At 34.8% G+C, this 19045-nt stretch overlaps 1 long non-coding RNA gene across 1 annotated transcript; it reads right to left on the bottom strand.

The window, feature by feature from the left end:
- Window positions 1-13651: 13651 nt before the first annotated feature.
- Window positions 13652-18959, bottom strand: LOC120173116. Its single transcript, XR_005521027.1, has 2 exons — window positions 18930-18959; window positions 13652-13779 (listed from the first exon to the last, which is right to left on the bottom strand). It is a non-coding gene; the product is annotated as an uncharacterized LOC120173116 (long non-coding RNA).
- Window positions 18960-19045: the final 86 nt, after the last annotated feature.

Genomic DNA, 19045 nt, shown 5'->3' on the forward strand with positions numbered 1-19045 from the left:
ACGCTAAGTCGATGACTTAGTGAGGCATATAAAACATATAAATATAACCATATATCATTTCTTATAAAAAAAAAGGCATACATCTGCAAATACTATCATTAATCCCTTTCACTTACCATATACTCATCATGTAATTTCTATAACATATACTCACATATACATATATCATTGCAATTTAACATCCTTGCATAAATCCTGTGATCTATTACATATAACAAATCACATATACATATCATATTTAGTATACTTATTAAATCTCTTTATTAGCCCATGTACACTGTTGAGAACTTAAGGTATATGAGTACACTGAGGTTGTGCACTATTATGCTGTCACTACAGCTCATATAAATGTCCCGAAGGACCAGTCCATAGATTCCGAAGAACCTAGGTAATCAGTTCATATGTCCCGAAGAACATAGGTAAACAGTCCATATGTCCCGAAGAACATAGGTAAACAGTCCATATATCCCGAAGAACATAGGTAAACAGTCCATATATCCCGAAGAAAATAGATAAACCCTCGACCCTTGGCATGCCAACTATACCCTAGCTCTCATATCACATAACATGGGCATTGTAATTTATAACAGCTCACATCACTTATTCATATCATTTCCTTTCTGTCACGTACCACATGTACGTGTAATCAATTATCTTATAATCACATATTTCATATAGTCACTTGGCTTATTTTATTTCGTATTGGGCATGTCTCATAGCATATATCACACATGCATATAATCATGTAACATATATAATAACCTATATCCATTTCATGTATCCATGCACCTATCAGAATCATAAATCAAATAAAATTTTAGGAGTCACTTCTTACCATAATAACTCCAATACTGGCTCATCGCAAGCCAATGTTCGTTCAATAACATAAGTACAATTAAAATTGCACTCACCTTAGCCTTGCTTTGATTCGATTATAATCCTTTGATTATTCTGGAACTTGTTTAGGCTCAATATCTACATAAATATATCTTTTCAAAACAACTATTAAAAGCCTAAATTTTAAACTTGATGTTAATAACTTAAACCGGCTTAATGAATCAAATTCTATTTTTTCATTTAGGGGGGAATCGATACCCCCCAGGGGGAATCTGTTCCCGGGAAATCGATACCCCCCCAGGGGGGGAATCTGTTCCCCCTGCACATACTGGAATTTTCGTCCAAGAGGAGGAATCGATTCCCTTCATAGGGTATCGGTTCCCTCTAACCAGAAATTATTTTTTAACCCCGAAAATCATCAATTCTTCACTTAATTCTTCTATTTTAAACCCCTATCATGTCATTAAACTCAACTACCATTACTTAAACCAACTTATATCCATGAAAATTATCTATAACTTCAAAATCCTATCCTTCATATGTAATTCAAGAATCATACTCAATTTTCAATATGTTCTAAATACAATTCTAACACTTCTATCTTCTTATTCTCATAGATGACAAGTCAAATTAAAATTCAACTTATCAACTCTATTCCATGATTTCATATAAAAACTCATTTTCTTAAATCTCTTATAACTTCTTCATCTTTTGATTTTAAGATAACTTAAGCTTTCCTTAAGCTTAGTTATCATCTAAGGATCAAAACTCATGCTTAAAATCAACAAACAATCAAGAAATTAGAGAACTCACCTTTGCTTTGAGTTGTCACGTGGAGAAGAGAAGAAGATGAAGAAGAGAATTGCTTTGAAGCTTATCTCTTCAATCATTCTCCACATGGGTATTATAATACCCATTAATTATTATTTAATTATTTTCCTTGTTCAACTACTCATTTGCCCTTTAACTCCTTTAATATTTACTAACAACTTTCAGGAAATATCTCCACATAAATCATTAAACTATTCAACTATTCTACTTTAATCACCATATTCTGAAATTTTTACAATTTAGTCATTAATCCATAGTTTGGGATGTTACAAAAGCTAACTCGAACTATTTCTTATCAATAAAAGAATATTCCCTCATTAATAAATATGAATTAAATAAAAATGAAATTGATGATTTGCATTTTGCATACAATGAAATAAATTGTGAATTAAAATAACACACATTGCATCATTAAAATTAATTAGTAACATAAACTCGATTTATTTCGAGTTACTATGTCATTAAAATGCCATACAAGATCGCACCACTTCGACTAAGTGGTACTTTCCACTCTCATTTTATAAATACGTGTTCTAAAAAATATTTGAATAACATATTACTAAATAAGAAAATAATATGGGAATAAATACAATTTTAAATGTAAAATAAAATATTTACAACACATAAGTCAAATAATATTTATTTAATGTACTACATGCAAATACATAATATTTGAAATATATATATATATATATGCCTAAAGGACTAAAACAAAATAATAAAACATTACACATCGAAATATAAATAATCACATAAACACATTTGAAAATCTAAAGGACCAAACTTGCAATAACATAAACTTGAAGGTCTAAATAATAAATAGAAATAAACATATCCATAATAGAATACAACAAATATTATAGGTACCAGAAACATGAATAACCAGAAATTAATGTTAAGGACTAAAATAAATTAAAGCAAGCCTAGAGAAATAAATGATAAATTTATCTAAAAGGCGTCCATATAAAAAAATGACCAAAACAGAAGAATCATAAACCATAGGGTCAAGTTAAAAAATAAGCAAACATAACTCAAAGTATGAAATGGTGACTTAAATGAATACGGGGTAAAACATATGGTTCAAAGAATAAACTTCACAGTTTTATATACTAATAAATATAAAGGACCAAAACATATGCAATGAAAAATTAACAATTAGAAGTCTAAGAGTATAAACAAGCATAATAACTATCTTACAAGGACTAAAATAAAAAGCAACTAAATAAAGATCTTGAAATAGCAAAATGAAGATTTCATTAAAGGACTAAAATACAAGCATTACAACACAGGGACCTTCCTCAAGTGGTTTACCCATGCGCCGAGCTGAGAGTTGCCCTAAAACACCTAAACGGCGTCGTTTTGGGTTGTTTAAATACCCCATTTTATGTGATTTTCGGCTAAAACCTTCCCCATTTCTCTCATCTCTATTTTCCCTTTAACCCTAAATGCTCTCCCCCTCTATTATTATTCTCTTCGTATCCACTTTTAAAACCCCATTTCACCTCTCATTCGAATACCCAAAACGAAACCAAACCCCTCTTAAAACCTAAAACGAAACTCAACGCCCCAAGGTAAAATATTTACCTTCGACGACAGAGTATTGTGGCTCCGGTGAGGCAGCGATGGTGGCCAATGAACCAAATGTGATATCTTCCTTCTTATTTTCCTTTTTTCTTTTGTTTCCCTCTGTTTTTTCTTTTTTTATTTTCCCGAATCTCTCATTTTTTTACCCCTGCCCAATCGTCCTCCATCGTTCCCTCTCTCTGATTATATGGTCATCATTTGTTGTTAATGGATTAGACTTGCTTATGTAGGATCATAATATCCTATATTTTAGGATAATAATTTCTTCCGATTTTCTGACTTGAATAGGCTTTGAGATTGATTTCTATCTCTCTGTCACTGTTAATGCAGATTTACGGTCACTGTTGTTGATGCGTTCTGATTGGCTCCGATGGCAGCTCGGGAACTTGGCGGCGACTCAGTGATCGGCTCACGGCTAGGAAGCTAAGAAGTTGAAGACGGCGATATTGGAAACCATTTAGGGTTAAAACCCTAATTTGGTTTGGGTACTGGGTCGGTTCGGGTCAGTTATTGGGTCGAGTCCTGATGTTGAGCTTGAACCGGGTTGGGCTTGTCTGGGTTGTAGCTAGGTTAATTCTTGGAAATGGGTGGGCTTTGAGAATTGTAATGGGCTGCAGGATATTGCATATTGGGCTCCATTTCCAAGCCTATAACAAATGTAAAATGTAAATAATAATAATAATAATAACAATAAAATTTAATAATAATAATAATAATTAAAATATAACAAAAAAGACCCGGAAAGAAATGGGTGTCTACAGCTGCCCCTCTTTGCACATTCTTGTGTTAACAAGAATAGGGCAAAGACAAAAAGACATCACGTTTTTATCTGGTTCTCTCCCTTTTAAACTTAGAAATTGGATAATGTTGGTTGTTGGGGACGACACTGCTCATGCGTGATGAAGAGTTCGGGTCGTCTAAGGGTGACACAGTTCTTACATGATGAGGAAATTTGGTCGTGGGATGCTACTGCTCATACGTGATGAAGATTTCTTGGCCATCTTTAGGAAGGGTGACAACTCAGTTCCTACGCGATGAGGACGGCTGGTTATCTAGGGGTGACACGGCTTCTACGCGATGAGGAGATCTGGTCGGGGGATGACACGGCTCATACGTGATGAAGAGTTCTAGCCATCTTTAGGTAGGGTAATAACACGGTTCCTACGCGATGAGGACGGCTGATTATCTATGGTTGACGCGGCTCCTACGCGATGAGGAGGTCTGGTCAGGGTATGACACAGTTCCTATGTGATGAGGATAACTTGACATCTTTAGGGATTTTGGTTTCAAGGAAAACCAACTCAACGATTTGTTTCAATAAAAACAAACTCAAAGATTTGTTTCAAAAGCAACGGTCTCCAAAGAGACGAAATTTGTTTCAAGGGAAATGACTCATAGATGATTTTTAAAGGAAGTTGTCTCAAGCGAGATAAAATTTGTTTTTAAGGGAAACGTTCTCAAAGTTCGGTGTTTCATGGGAAAGTGTCTCAAATGAGACAAAATTTGTTTCAAGGGAAACGATCTCAATGATGTTTGTTTTATTTCAAGGGCAACAAACTCAAAGATGGTAAATTTTGTTTCTAAAAAACAGACTCAAAGATTTTTTTTTCCAAAACAAATTATCTCAAGAGAGACAAAATTTTGTTTCCAAAGAAACAAACTCAAAGATGGGTTCACAAGACATTGTCTCAAGAGACAAAACTTTGTTTTTTAGAAAATTGTATCTTAGTGAGACAAAATTTTGTTTCCAAAGAAACAAACTCAAAGATTTTTCTTCAAAAGAAATTGTTTAAAGGGATAAAACCTTGTTTCCAGAGAAACAAACTCAAAGATGATCTTGTTTTAAGAGAAAATGTTTCAAGAGATAAAATTAATTTCAAGGGAAACGATTCAAAGATGGTTTTATTTCAAGAGAAACAAACTCAAAGATTTTGTATTTCTAGAGAAACTGCCTCAAGGGAGACAAAATTTGTTTTAGTAGAAACGATCTCAAATGTGGGTGTTTCAAGAGAAACTAACTTAAAGATAGGTATTTCAAAAGAAATGACTCAAAGATTTTTGTTTCAAAAGAAACGACTTGAAATTTTTTTACAAAAAATTGTCTCAAGCAAGACAAAATTTTGTTTCAAAATAGACAGACTCAAAATTGTTTTCAAAAGAAACAACTCAAAGATTTTTATTTCAAAAGAAACAACTCACAGACTTTTGTTTCAAGAGAAACAGACTCAAAGATAGGTTTTGTTTCAAGGGAAACAATCTCAAAGATGTTTGTTTTAAGAGAAATTGTCTCAAAATAGACAAAACTTTGTTTTCATAAAAACATACTCAAAGATTTTTCTTCAAAAGGAACTGTCTCAAAAGAGACAAAATTTTATTTCCAAAGAAGCATACTCAAAGATTCTTTTAAAAGAAACTTTCTCAAAAAGACAATTTTGTTATCAAAGAAACATACTCAAAGATTTTTTTTTGTGTTTTAAGTGAAACAGACTCAATGATTTTTCAAGAAAATCTGTCTCAAGAGAGATAAAATTTTGTTTCAAAAGAAATAGACTCAAAGATCCTATGTTTCAAAAGAAACGACTCAAAGATGATGTTTGTTTCCAATGAAACAACTTCATAATTTGGAAAATTGTCTCAAGTGAGACAATATTTGTTTTTAGAGAAATTGTTTCAAATGAGACAAAAATTGTTTTTAGAGAAATTGTCTCAAGTGAGACAAAGTTTGTTTTTGAGAAAACGATCTCAAGTGAGATCAACTTTGTTTAATGTGAAACAAATTTGAAATTTGTATTCTCAAAGGAAAATGTCTCAAACGATACGAAATTTGTTTTGAAAGAGATAACAATCTCATGTGAGATTAATTTTTGTTTCAAGTGAATCAAATTCGAAATTTGTATATCAAAGGAAAAATGTCTCAAGTGAGACGAAATTTGTTTTGAAAGAAAATGTCTCAAGTGAGACAAAATTTGTTTTAAGAAAACTGTCTCAAGCGAGACAAAATTTGTTTTGAGAGAAATTGTCTCAAGCGAGACAAAAATTTGTTTTAAAATTCTCAAAATTTGTGGAAAATGTCTCAAGTGAGACAAAATTTTGTTTCAAGAAAAACACCCTCAAAGGTGATAAAAAATCTGTTTGTTCCTGCATGTTGAGGAAATGTCTTGATTGTTGACTTCAGGAAGTCAAATCATTGCTTCTTCAAGTTAGAGACATATGGTTATTTCCGACCTTTGATTTCTTGAGAGATCAAAATGATGCATTTTTGACTGACTATCTTGGATGTTATGATGGATGTCAAGATGAAATTCATTTGATTTATCCTCAAGTGAGGCGAAAAATGTCTTTAATACACATGATGATAAGTGTTTGATGAAAATTTTATATATCATATATGTATGTGTATGTATGTATGTATGTATTAATGTATGCTTTTCTCGATCTGGAAGGAGAATGGTTGCGAGAGCAGTCTTCCCTCTATCATTGATTTAGTTTGTCTACATTTCCACTATGGTTTACTCTTGCAAACCTTGACCTGAGACAATTTGTTTTCTTTGCCCCATCAAAATTTTGCCCCAAAAATTTTGCTTATCTTGCCCCAGCTTCGATTCTGTGCTTCGGAGAGATATTTGTTAAATTCCAAGATATGCCTCCAATATTTGATGTTGAATCTTCAAATATGCCCCAACATTCAATGTTTCTTGCTTCAACACTTATTCTAAGCATGAGCATTGTGTCTGAGAGCCACATGTCAACTATCAAGGTCCACTTCATAGAGATTGTCTTGTTTGAAAAACTTTTTTCTTCTTTTATTTTCAAAAGTATGAAAATATCAATTAAAAGAGTTTTGAAAAAATATTTAATCAAAATATTGCCCCTTTCGAGGTTTTAAATTTGACAAATCATAAAATAAGAGTTCACTGGATATCAAAGAATTAATTACATTGTTAATCCTTCAATAAATTATAGTTATTTGACAAGTGTCAAGATTATTTCTATTTTTGAGAAATGGTTAAGTAAGAAAATGATAAAAAGGTCTCAGGTTGTTATTTTTGGTCAAAGGTACATGGTTCTCTTTTATTTGCTATTCAATGATCTGATGGAGTAGCGTCTGTACTCGTTTATTGGAATTTTTCTCCGACTCCCAGTTCTCATTCAGGTTGTGTGATGCCTTATTAAGATATTTATGTGATCGTCTTCTATGCAATAGTTGCACCATCTTCGTATTCGAGCCGTCTTTTCAGGTTTTCAACTCGAATCCTCCTTTGGTTTCAAGACGTTATTCAAAATTTACGTCTTGAACCCCCCTTTGTTATTTTTATCTATCATGCATTAAAGATTTTAGAAAATCTTTTTTTAAAATAAAAGATTAATCCTGATAGGCGGGATGAAATATGAAGATAGTCTCTTCTGTTTAGAAATTCATGTATGATTACAATGGACTTTTTAGGCACGTAATGTAGGCCATGGTTCATGGTTATGAAAGAAAGGGATAAATATGCCCAAACAAGTGTTTAAAGGTATTTGAACCAAAGATCAATTCTCTCTAATTCCTTCAATCTGGTATTGCTCAATTTGAATATGCTCGTATGAGTTCTTTATTTTCTCTTGATGTTCCATGATCTTCGAGTGAAGTGATTCTGGAGTGATTGTGCTTGATCAATCTCACAGTTTGAAGCTTGATGCGTCATTTGAGTCGATGGACTCATTGTCTGTGCTCTTTGTCATCTTTTTGTTCTATGCTCTTTTCTCTTTATTTTTCTGTTCTCTTCGCTTTGATGTGATCTTTTCACTATGTATTTGGTTCGCTTTTCGATATCTTATATGGATCAACGGTCTTCACTCTTGCCAGTAGATTTCCTTCACCTTGCCCCCAAATATGGAGGGTGATCTTTGGTTGGGGTTGAATCAGAAGAAAATAAATTTTAGGCTCAAAGGGGGATACAAGGGATATATATTTTCTCATGTTGAGAAAGGATAAAGAAATAATGTCATTCATCATCTCATACACAGAATTCCTTGCAGAAGAGGTATCCCCAGGGGGATAGATTTTCAGGATTAATTTTTAGTTACATGAAAACAATGTAATTAATGCATGATAGAATTATTCTAAAATAATTCTCTTATTCTACTTCTTGCTCTCAGCATGTTTCAATTGCTCAGGCTCGTCCTCAGAAGATCGCTTCGAGATGCCCCACATTGTTTCTTCTTGTAGGAAATTCCATGTTCAAGTGAACATTGTACTCAATACCTTTAGGTTTTATTGGTAGAAAAATATGTCGGTTTGACATCTAAGAAGACGATGGTGACTTTTTTGGCTTAAAGAAAGGTATGGGTATGATTTTTGTATATCGAAAGGATATATACAATGTTTTAAATTTGAAAAGAATGTTTCAAGGTCTCAAAGAGAGGGAATGTCAAAAAATTGGTTCTTTGGCAGTGATCATGAATTATTTCAGGTAAAGAATCGAGAGATTTTATTTTGGGGTTTTAGACATGATAAGAAAGGTTTAATCTTGTCATGTGTCAAAAATCTATAATTCTAGAAGAATCAAGAGAATAAGTAATTCATTAAATATTCAAAGAACTAAAGATTAAAATTTGTTCAATTATTCCACCTTAGAAGGTAGCATCAATTCAATCATTAAGATTAAAATATTTAAGCACATATTAAAGACAAAATAAAAATGATTTCAAACAAAACAATCTTTTAGTGCAAATAGTAGATGTAATGTCCCATCATTCTTCGATTGCCCATACCCCTGAGTAGATCAGGTTCTGGATCTTACACTTCAGTGTCTTATATTTTCAGCGGAATGTCTGGAGCTTCCTATGTGATATCAATATCATGGACCTCAAGAAACGGGGACTCTTTTCTTAGATCATTCTGGTAGGCTCAGTCCTAAAACCAGCTGAACAACCTTCCATCGTGTGATTTCAGCTTATTGCTTATATTCTTAATGTGGTTAGGACCACTTTATCGAATCCTACATGGATTAACTCCATGTTTTTATAGATGTAAAAATGCTTAAAAATGAAATATATATGCAAAATGCAAAGATGCAAATCCAGACGCCAAAATGTTGATCCCAACGATGAATATCTTAGAATAATTTTCACCAAAATAAAAGCTTTCACATTACAAGACAATCCACTTTACAGACATGCCTTCGTTTATATGCTGAGTCTGAAATGGATCACTGCTTCGTCTCGGATCTTCATTCTTGAAAATGATGCCTCTCAAGAGTTTTGTAATCTAACTCGGTTAATGCCCCTTCGGTGGTAAAGTTGGTGCGTCGCTCCTTGATGGTTACTGATGGAGTATTCGTAGATGAGAATCTACTTTTAGATTACTCCTTGGATCAGTGGATCATCATTTCAGTATTGAATGATGCACAATCTTCGAGCTCACTTCTTTATTGTATTTTGAGATTCTTTGAACCTTCAGTGCATGCCTGTATACGAGACTGCTTGTTTGAAAATTTTTATCTCTCCTTGTGAAATTTTTCTCTTGAATATCCCCTTGCTAATTAACATTTTCGCATTATATTATGACGATGCAATGCAATGCAAAGAACGATGAAAATGACACAAACAAAATAAATAAGTTAATGTACACAAACAAAAGAGAAAAACAAGTTAGTACATGTAAAATAATTAATACAGATAAAAATGTTATTCAGAGATGAATATAACACCTACCCTTTCATGATATCTACCCGAACATGCTTTCAATAGATAGTAATCCTACCCCGACATGCTTGCTACCCACAATGATCTATTTTCAAGAAATTGGTCATAACCACATGGTATCTAGTTTGCATGCTTTTATTCGAAAAGAAAACAAATTATACGAACTAAAAGCAAAAGATAAGGGTTTAGAAACGCTTCTCCTTTGTGTACACCTATTTTGGGTACCTACTGACAGACAGAGGTTCTGTATGACTATACCTAGGGTGATCGTTCTACAGCTCACTATATACATGGTTTTGGCTCTAACAGGAAAAGAGGACTCGAATTGTCCTTAATGTCGGTGCCCCCTTGGGCTGCCAGACCCTCGATCCTCACCCATTACAGGTTTCGAATGGGACGAGTTCAATTCGAGGGGATTCACTACCTTATACCCATACGAGGAATAAATCCCTACGAATGTATAAGGTATGTATCCAATGGGTTATTTGCTAAAACTCATACGAAAAATAAATTCTTACGAGAGTAAAGCATTTACCCCGACTAATTTGGACCGAAGCTCGTGTCTAGAGCTTATGTTATGCTAATGCGGGTGATGTGTGTGAGAAGGAACGTACCTACCATTGACTCAAAAAACGAAAAAGATATAAAACTTGACAAAAACTTGGATCAATCTGAAAGCAAAAAATTCAAATGTTAGTATGACAATTAAAATTGAAGCAATTAAAAACTTCAATAAACGGATCATAAGTTGAATAAAGACTCGAACTCATAATTTCTACCAAAACAACAATGTGTAAGTGACCTACAGCTTGACTCTCTAAAAAGATATCCCTAGCAGAGTCGCCAAGCTGTCATAACCATTTTTCGCAAAACAATTATTTATTATTTTTAAAAAAACGATTATGATTTTTATTTGAAAAAATTTATGATTTTGGATTAATTTGAATTAAATTGAATAAAGTCGCCATCGACCTTTGGATTAGGTAGGTCGAATACCTAAAAACATCTTTTAAAACAATTTTAAGTAAAAATCATTTTTTAAGATAAAAATGGCCTACGTTTACCAGAAATCGTATTAAAACGGGTTCGGGAGTCGGTTACACGTGGGGAAGAATAAGCATTCCCACAGCACCCAAAATTGGTACTGTGTCGCTTACACGTTGTCGTAATGGTGGAAATTACAAATCGAATATAAAGTTAAAAGATGATCCGCTTATTCAACATTGTTTAATTTGCTTCGAATTAATTAATTACAGAAAATTCTTTAACTCGGAAGGAAATCTTGAAATTAGCAATCCTCCATCAGGAAACTAACTCGAACTATTTCTTATCAATAAAAGAATATTCCCTCATTAATAAATATGAATTAAATACAAATGAAATTGATGATTTGCAATTTGCATACAATGAAATAAATTGTGAATTAAAATAACACACATTGCATCATTAAAATTAATTAGTAACATAAACTCGATTTATTTCAAGTTACTATGTCGTTAAAATGCCATACAAGATCGCACCACTTCGACTAAGTGGTACTTTCCACGCTCATTTTATAAATACGTGTTCTCAAAAATATTTGAATAACATATTACTAAATAAGAAAATAATATGGGAATAAATAAAATTATAAATGTAAAATAAAATATTTACAACACATAAGTCAAATAATATTTATTTAATGTACTACATGCAAATACATAACATTTGAAATATATATATATGCCCAAAGGACTAAAACAAAATAATAAAACATTACACATCGAAATATAAATAATCACATAAACACATTTGAAAATCTAAAGGACCAAACTTGCAATAACATAAACTTGAAGGTCTAAATAATAAATAGAAATAAACATATCCATAATCGAATACAATAAATAATATAGGCACCGGAAACAAGAATAACCTGAAATTAATGTTAAGGACTAAAATAAATTAAAGCAAGCCTAGAGTAATAAATGATAAATTTATCTGAAAGGCATCCATATAAAAAATGACCAAAACAGAAGAATCATAAACCATAGGGTCAAGTTAAAAAATAAGCAAACATAACTCAAAGTATGAAATGGTGACTTAAATGAATACGGGGTAAAACATATGGTTCAAAGAATAAACTTCACAGTTTTATATACTAATAAATATAAAGGACCAAAACATATACAATGAAAAATTAACAACCAGAAGTCTAAGAGTATAAACAAGCATAATAACTATCTTACAAGGACTAAAATAAAAAGCAACTAAATAAAGATCTTGAAACAGCAAAATGAAGATTTCATTAAAGGACTAAAATGCAAGCATTACAACACAGAGACCCTCCTCACGTGGTTTACCTATGCACCGAGCTGAGAGTTGCCCTAAAACACCTAAACGGCATCATTTTGGGTTGTTTAAATACCCTATTTTATGTGATTTTCGGCTGAAACCTTCCCCATTTCTCTCATCTCTATTTTCCCTTTAACCATAAATACTCTCCCCCTCTATTATTACTCTCTTCGTATCCCCACCGCCGAAGAAACAAATACAGCTCCTCGGCCACCGTAGATCGGTGGCCACGGGGAGCAAAACATTTTTAAAACCCCCCTTTCACCTCTCCTTCGAATACCCAAAACGAAACCAAACCCCTCTCAAAACCTAAAACGAAACTCAACGCCCCAAGGTAAAATATTTACCTTTGACGGCAGAGTATTGTGGCTCCGGTGAGGTAGCGATGGTGGCCAATAAATCAAAAGTGAGATCTTCCTTCTTATTTTCCTTTTTTCTTTTCGTTTCCCTCTGTTTTTTCTTTTTTTCTTTTCCCGAATCTCTCATTTTTCTTACCCCCGCCCAATCGTCCTCCATTGTTCCCTCTCTCTGATTATATGGTTCTCATTTGCTGTAATGGATTAGACTTTCTTATGTAGGATCATAATATCCTAGATTTCTAGGATAATAATTTCTTCTGATTTTCTGACTTGAATAGGCTTTGAGATTGATTTCTATCTCTCTGTCATTGTTGATGCAGATTTACGGTCACTGTTGTGGATGCGTTCTGATTGGCTCCGATGGCAGCTCAGGAACTCGGCGACGGCTCGATGATCGGATCACGGTTGGGAAGCTGAGGAGTTGAAGGCGGCGACGCTGGAAACCATTTTGGGTTAAAACCCTAATTTGGTTTGGGTACTGGGCCAGTTCAGGTCAATTGTTCAATCGGGTCCTGATGTTGAGCTTGAACCGGGTTAGGCTTGTCTGGGTTGTAGTTGGGTTAATTCTTGGAAACGGGTGGGCTTTGAGCATTGTAATGGGTTGCTGGATATTGCATATTGGGCTCCATTTCCAAGCCTGTAACAAAATATAAAATGTAAATAATAATAATAATAACAACAAAATTTAATAATAATAATAATAATAATTAAATATAACAAAAAAAGACCCGAACAAAAACGGGTGTCTACAGTTATGTTTGATTTACTTTGCGGGTTCAGTGCCAAATTTCATTTTAAGTTGAGAAGGTATATGGTTCAGGGTTCAAGGTTCAGGTCGTGTAACAATGACCCTTCGCGATCGGCAGAAATAACTTGCTTAAAGTAACATACATTGCAGTAATGGGGACTGAAAGGCAATTATGTGGAGAAAATGGCAAAAATAATGACAATGTTTATAGATGTGGCATCAACTGTTGCACGTCCCGTTCCTATTGAGATGGTATTTTTTGGAGAAGTTCAAAGGATACCGAGTTACCAACTCACTAAAAGGCTTCCAAAATGTGAATAATACAATTCAACAACCCGATCTACATGAAGTACAGCCCAACTGAGTTGATAGAATGCTGACCAAAAGTTGAAAGTGTTTTGTCTAAAGCTAAACACTTGATAGAAACGACCAAAATGGGCGTATGACAATTGACCAAAGTTCATTCTCAACTTTATATCTCTAGCGGATATTGCATTTTCTTTTTTCAGAATCTTCAAGCAAATTTGACAGCAACAGGGTGAAGTTGACAACTCTGATTAATGATTAATGTTGAAAAAAAATTAAACTTTCCTCGGTTCAAACATTCACCTGAATTTTCTGGTTTAAGATCCATTTAGCTTTTGATAAGGATTCAGAACATCAAATACTCCCATGAATGTTTTCAGAAAGAACGGAGTTTAAGCCTTTTCATGAAAGATAACATTTAGTTGCTGGCATTACAAGATTAGTCCCTAAGCTTCAACTATAAATACCACAACCCATTTAGCTTTAAAATCATCCCAAATCATTTATTATTCCCAATACTAGAGAGCTTTCTTGTGAGTAGTGAGTGTTTTGTAAATACTGTAAATTTTCTCTCTTAGTAAAAGATCTGCAGCAGTCCAAAGACGTAGACATAATTGGATGAACTTCGTTATCAATTTCGAGTATTACTTTTCCACTTTTATTTCGCATTCTCACTAATCTGGTTATAGGGAAATTACTCGTACTCGGTTATTTCTCAAAAACTGATAATCAGAGCTTTTGGTTGTGAATTTTGTCAATTTTTTGTGAGGCTACTATTCATTACTATTTATGAATAGTAAATTTCGTGAATAGAAAAAAATTTGTCGGCGATACGAGTTTGTCGACGAGGTGTTCTAATACACGGTGGTTCGCGAAAATTATCAGAAACGATCCAAACGATGCCAGATTTGAGTGGGAGTGATGGCTGCAGACGAAGGGAAGTTGAAAATTGAGAAGTTTGATGGTGCGAACTTTGGCTTTTGGAAGATGCAGATTAAAGATTTTTTGTACCAGAAAAATCTATATCAACATTTCTCAGGAAAGCAACCAGAGGGCATGAATAATGAAAACTGGGCTCTTCTCGACAGACAAGCCCTCGGAGTTATCCTACTAACGTTATCCTGCAATGTTGCTTTCAACATAACAAAGGAAAAGACCACGGCGAATCTTATGGCGCCTCTCTCCAGTATGTATGAGAAGCCATCGACCTCAAACAAAGTTCATTTGATGAGGCGATTATTCAATTTGCGGATGGCGGAAGGGGCATCAGTGGAACAACACCTAAATGAACTCAACACAGACCGAGTTGAGTTCAGTGGAAATTGAATTCGATGATGAAGTTCGAGCTTTAATTATCTTATCATTTTTACCAGACAGTTGGAATGCTACTGTTACAGCATTCAGTAGCTCGTTGAGAAACAACAAATTAAATTTCGACGATGTGCAGGATCTGGTATTGAGTGAAGAAATTCGACGGAGAGAATCGGGTGAAGCATCAATCTCCTCAGCCTTGTACACGGGGTCTAGAGGGAGAACTTCAGAAAGAAATTCAAATCGTGGCAGATCGAAATCCAGATTGGGAAAATCCATAACAAAAAAAGAAAGATTTTACTGTTATAATTGTGGCAAGAAGGGTCACTTTAAAATAGATTGTCGAGCACTGAAGAAAGATATCGGCACACAGGAATCTGCTAACATGACAGAGGAGACATGTGATGCCATGATTCTAAGCGTCAACAGTCCGATTGAATCATGGATCTTGGATTCAGGGGCATCTTTCCACTCCACCCCATGCCAAGAAATCATGGAGAACTATGTCAGTGGTGATTTTGGGAAGGTTCATCTAGCTGATGATGAAACCTTGAAGATCCTCGAAAATGAGACATCCGATTAAAGTTTCCAAACCAGACCACCTGGAAGCTGACAGGAGTGAGACATATTCCAGACCTCAAAAGAAATTTGATTTCTATAGGACAGCTTGATGAAGAAGGATATAGTACAACCTTTTCAGGCTGTGAATGGAAGATTACCAAAGGAGCACTCGTCATTGCTCGTGATAAGAAGACTGATACTCTCTATGTAACCTCAAATTTAGAGAATATCATTGCAGTAGCAGATGCTGATGGAAAATCAAACCTATGGCACCAAAGGCTTGGCCATATGAGCGAGAAAGGAATGAAGACACTTTTGTCAAAAGGGAAGCTGTCGAATCTAAAGAATGTAGATATCGAACTATGTGAGGATTGCATCTTTGGCAAACAAAAGAAAGTCAGCTTTGCAAAGATTGGCAAGACACCCAAAGCAGAAAAGTTAGAGTTGTTCATACTGATTTATGGGGACCATCTCCAGTTCATCCCTTGCAGACTCACTATATTATGTCACCTTCATCGATGATTCTACAAGGAAGGTGTGGGTTTATTTTCTGAAGAAGAAATCAGAAGTCTTTGATACCTTCAGAAAATGGAAGGCCATGGTGGAAAATGGACTAGTTTGAAAGTTAAGCGGTTGAGGTCTGACAATGGAGGAGAGTACAGAAATAGAGATTCAGAGATTTCTGTGCAAATAATGGGATCAAGATAGAGACAAAAGTTCCCATGACACCACAGCAGAATGGCGTAGCATAGCGCATGAACAGAACTCTGAATAAACGTGCCAGAAGCATGAGGATACATGCTGGATTGCCCAAATTTCTATGGGCTGAAGCTATCAACACTGCAGCTTACCTGATCAACAGTGGGCCCTCAGTTCCCTTGGATGGTGGAATACCAGAGGAAGCTTGGAGCAAGAAAGAAATAAACCTTTCACACTTAAGAGTGTTTGGTTGTATTTCTTATGTACACATAAATTCTGCTGAAAGAAGTAAACATGATGCCAAGTCCAATAAATGTGTCTTTGTTGGTTATGGTGGTGATGAGTTCGGTTACCGGTTACTACAAAAATCGAAAGATCATCAGAAGCAAAGATGTCATTTTCAATGAGAATGTGATGTACAAATAAAGGTCAACCATAGAATCAAATAGCTCCAATACCGAAACTGAAACAAAGGAATTTGCTAAGTTCGGAGATTTCTGAAATGATGTTCAAATCAGTCCTGAAGCAGTTCAAGAAGAACCAGACACCATAACTAAGACGCTCCTCCAGAATTCCTAAACCAACCCAGTGTTATTCGTCTTCTTTACACCACTTGTTGCTGACTGACAATGGAGAACCAGAGTGCTATGATGAAGCAATGCAGGTGGAGGATTCAGTCAAGTGGGAGTCTTCCATGAAAGATGAGATGGACTCGTTTATGTCAAATTAGATGTGGGAATTAGCTGAATTACCACCAGGCAAGAAAGCGCTCCATAACAAGTGGATTTACAGATCAAAGAAGAGCATGATGGGAGAAAACGCTAGAAAGCATAATTGGTTATCAAAGGCTTTCAGCAAAAAGAAGGTATTGACTACAATGAAATTTTCTCTCCAGTCGTAAAACTGTCTACAATCAGACTGGTGTTGAAAATTGTAGCTGCAGAGAATTTACATCTTGAGTAGTTAGATGTAAAGACAGCTTTCCTTCATGGTGATTTGGAGGAAGAAATCTATATGAGGCAGCCAGAAGGCTTTATAGAGGCAGGCAAGAAAAACCTGGTATGCAAGTTGAAGAAGAGCTTGTATGGTTTAAAACAAGCTCCTATATAGTAGTACAAGAAGTTCGATAGCTTCATGGGTAGCAGTGGTTTTACCAGATGCCAAGCAGATCATTGTTGCTACATCAAGAGGTTCGATAAAAGCTTCACTATTCTATTATTGTACGTTGATGACATGCTTGTTGCAGACTCATACATGTAAGAGATTATAAACTTGAAGCAAAAATTGTTGAAGCAATTTGCAATGAAAGATCTTGGAGCTGCAAAGAAATTCTTGGGATGAGGATCAAGAGAGACACAAAGTCGGGGACTTTGATGTTATCATAGGCTGAGTACATAAACAAAGTACTCTCCAGGTTCAACATGCAAGATGTTAAACCAGTAAGTACACCTTTAGGTGTTCATTTTAGACTCTCCAAAGAACAGTCACCAAAGACGGAGGAAGAACGTGCACACATGGTAAAGGTGTCGTATGCCTCAGTAATTGGAAGTCTGATGTATGTCATGGTTTGTACCATACCAGATATTGCTCAGCAGTGGGAGCTGTTAGCAGGTACATTAATAATTCGGGCAAGGTACACTGGGAAGCATCAAATGGATCCTCAGATATCTACGGGGTACCACAAACAAAGTATTTTGTTTCAAAGGTGGAGATACGATATTGATAGGCTATGTAGATGCTGACTTAGCCGGAAATGTTGATATCAGAAGGAGCACTACAGGGTATGTTATACTTTAGGAGGAACCGCAGTAAGTTGGGTTTCTCAACTACAGAAGATAGTTGCTCTCTCCACAACTGAAGCAGAATATGTCGCTGGAAGCCAGCAAGGAGATGGTTTGGATCCAAAGTTTCTTGGAAGAATTAGGCAAGAAACAAGAAAACAATGTCTTGTATTGTGATAGTCAAAGTGTTATCCATCTAGCAAAGAATCCGTCTTTTCATTCTAGGACGAAGCACATACAATTGCGATATCATTTTATCCGATCTCTTCTGGAAGATGGGATTATGAAACTTGAAAAGATTAGTGAAGCTCAAAATCCGGCAGACATGTTGACAAAGACGTTGACCACGGACAAACTGAAGTTGTGTTCAGCTTCAGTTGGCATGCTAGAATAACAAGACCAGAAATGTTGTTGCATTGATCAAGGTGTGAAGACAGATTAAAATCAGTCTTCAAGTGAGAGATTGTAAAGTAAAAAAACGGTGGGGGTAGAGGTGCCTTTTTTCAACAAAGGGGCACCGAATTCGGTGTCCTAATTTTTAATTATAATTAAAATAAGGTTAATTACAATATTAGTCCCTAACCTTTAACCTATAAATACCCTAAACCATTTAGCTTCAAAATCATCCCAAATCATTTCTTTCTCTCAATACTATAGAGCTTTCTTGTGAGTAATGAGTGTTTTGTAAACACCTGTAAATTTTCTCTCTTAGTAAAAGATCTGCAGCATCCGGAGACGTAGGCATAATTGGCTGAACTCCATTATCAATTTCGGGTATTATTTTTCCGCTTTTATTTTGCATTCTCACTAATCTGATTATAGGGAAATTACTCATACTCGGTTATTTCTCAACAGGCATTGCAGTCCCCAGTACATAATACAAAAAAACACAACAAAGTTGATACAATCTGATAGCAATGAAGGGGTTTGTGCATGTTATTACTCCAAGAATCAACGTTAAAAGGCGTCGTCTTTGAGATTGATCCGTTCGAGATTAAGTCAAACTAGGC

Source organism: Hibiscus syriacus, unplaced genomic scaffold (assembly GCF_006381635.1).
Source record: "Hibiscus syriacus cultivar Baekdansim isolate YM2019G1 unplaced genomic scaffold, ASM638163v2 tig00111941_pilon, whole genome shotgun sequence".
Classification (NCBI taxonomy): Eukaryota; Viridiplantae; Streptophyta; class Magnoliopsida; order Malvales; family Malvaceae; genus Hibiscus; species Hibiscus syriacus.